The sequence below is a fragment of the Penaeus japonicus genome, unplaced genomic scaffold, assembly GCF_977035675.1.
Source record: "Penaeus japonicus unplaced genomic scaffold, GWHDUDI00000001_assembly GWHDUDI00000009, whole genome shotgun sequence".
Taxonomy (NCBI): Eukaryota; Metazoa; Arthropoda; class Malacostraca; order Decapoda; family Penaeidae; genus Penaeus; species Penaeus japonicus.
This window is the reverse complement of record NW_028234411.1, coordinates 25,160,542-25,163,041: the sequence shown is the minus strand read 5'-3', so window position 1 is coordinate 25,163,041 and position 2,500 is coordinate 25,160,542. Positions and strand designations below refer to the sequence as shown.

The 2,500-nt window shown below is 39.6% G+C and overlaps 1 protein-coding gene across 3 annotated transcripts in view; it reads right to left on the bottom strand.

The window, feature by feature from the left end:
• The window catches only part of LOC122244414 (uncharacterized), a 38,384-nt gene that overhangs the window by 2,717 nt on the left and 33,167 nt on the right, over positions 1-2,500 (bottom strand). The window lies entirely within an intron of this gene.

Sequence of the window (2,500 nt, the reverse complement as noted above, 5' to 3'; positions counted from 1 at the left end):
GTGAGAGACTGTGCCAACGAGTGTTGACTCGCTCTGAGCTTGGTCCTTGCCCAACGCAGTGCCTAGCCACGTCGGTTACCGCCAGGTGTAACTAGCAAGTCCAACAAGTGACGAAAGATTCTCGCGGCTACTATAGTTACACACATTCAACCTTACTTGCCGAGAATACGCGATTCCACGATCATGTTGCCTAGTTTCTATTGCAGCAGTCGCAATGTGACAACACGTGTGAGTGTGTTTTAATCGTTTATGTGTCTGCTATTTTGTACAAGTGTTTTAACAATCGTGAGGGCTCTATATTCGATATTCCTTCATAAAGGATTTAGGTCGAGCGAAAAATGCCGAGAACGTAGTCGTTCAGTGTCCACCAGCGAGTAAGTTACTAAGCTTGTTTTCCCGCGTGTGATACGTGACAGACAAACAAGTTTTGAAGTGGTCAGGGGATGATATCATTAGAGTTTTGTACATTCATAGAACATATGAAGGTTTGTGTCGTACAAGCACATGGCGAGAGGGTGGTATTCAGATTCCTGGTGAAGGGACATGGATGAAGAAAATACAGAACTTAAAAGATACATATAGGAATGAAGAGAACGCGATGAAGAAGAGGCGCAAGAGCCACGGGACTACTTGACTGTCATATTCATATAGCAACGCATGACTGGCTCAGTAGCAGCATGTGTCATGTGGTGGATAACTTCAGCTTTACTCCTTATTAGCTTCATCATTATGATATCGATGAAATAGAGAGCACATAAACGGCGGGATATGCACCGTATTCGTGTTGTAAATTGAAGTGATTTTCAGGATCATATTGTTATCATGCACAGAAGGGATCTGAAACCATGGGAGAAAATAAACGAATATGCATATTTTATAAACCATTCTCGACCATATGACTAGGCTGTTATGTATGTAAGAAGAAGACTTGGAGTTTATGTTTTCACGAGCTACCCCATGAAAAGAACTATTTCTATTCTTATGGCAGATTCCTTACATAACTGAATGAATTATACAAAGTGTAGTATTTAATAGTTATTTGAGATTGAATTATCTTTCTACGTTATATTTATTTAACGTACTTATGATATCGTCACTTTTTAATCGTTTCATCAAGAAACTAACATGTAGACGAAGATATTTATCCCGTAACATCGAAGCCAAACACGAAGAGATTAAGAGACTAAGCAAAAATGAAACTTCTCAAGATTAGAAAATAACCTGTAGTTCTTTACAAGTATGACTGCAGAGGGTCCTTGTCGGAAAAAAAAAAAAAATAGAGACACAGGGTGCCAAGCAGCGGGACACCCCATATGGTAATAAGGTCGGTGAAACAATGTCGGAAGTGACAGCGACATGCCCCCCCCCCCACCTTTCATCTCAGAAGACCCAGCCTCTGTGGCCGCTCTTTGAAAGCTCTGGATGAAATCCTTCCTTTATTACGGCGAGGGAAGGACCCGTCAAGATGACTGATAAAGAGGAAGGCGAATCTTCTACTTCACTGTGCAATTAGAAAGGTGCAGGAAATTACGAATTGCTTGCAAGAACCTGCGCACTTGACTCTGAAGAACTATTTTGAAAAGTGTTTGAATACCTTTCAAAGGCAAATATAAGTTGTGAAATATTTCTCTCTGAGCAGACAGTGCAAGGGGTAAATGATACTAGAAAGTTAGCTGCTACAGGTTGATTTAGTGACAGTAATGGTGTCGAAATCATAAGGGGTTTTCCCTAGACTTTAGGAGAAAGCTGTTACAGAAAGAGTAAAAGAGCTTATACAAGGTGTGGCCAGGTATGCTGCATGACTACAGACAGGGATAGGATCTGTCAAATGCAATAAGATGGAGAGCATATATAGGTAGGAATAATTTTGTTTCTCATAATAACGCAGCACTTGGTACCTCTATAATGTCAGAAAATGCGGCCAAGACAGTTCCCATGTTGAAGATAGGGCCATCTCAGATTCTTTGGGGTTAAATGACTGACTTTATTGTTAGGGTACAGCAATAGATGAAGTTCTACACTTGGGTTAAACATAGAGAGGTGTGTATATATATAGTATTTGCTGCTGGTAAGGAACAAACTTTGGTTTAGATTAGTTACAAGTAATTCAACTCAATTGGTCACCTTTACTGCATACTCAGGTAAGTAACCTAAATAGATTCAGAAAAACAAATAAGTTGTTAAACCAGAAGGCAGAAGTAACTCCGGGTACAGCTAATAACGGGTTTGTTAAATTAGATACTAAGCCAAAAGAGAATACCTTTGTATCAAAACTGACACTGAAAAGGAAATCAAGAGATTATATGCAAATAACTCATGGAAGAGAGTCACATTCTTTAAATGGGGAACAATTATAAAGTGACACTGAATTCACACTCATGGTTACTTTGGGTCCCATCACCTCAAAAGACCAAAAATAGATCCGGATCCTGAAATAACTCTGTTTACCTCCTAAATCTATTTAATTAGTCGGGAAGTTAGATAGAAGGGGACATTCCTA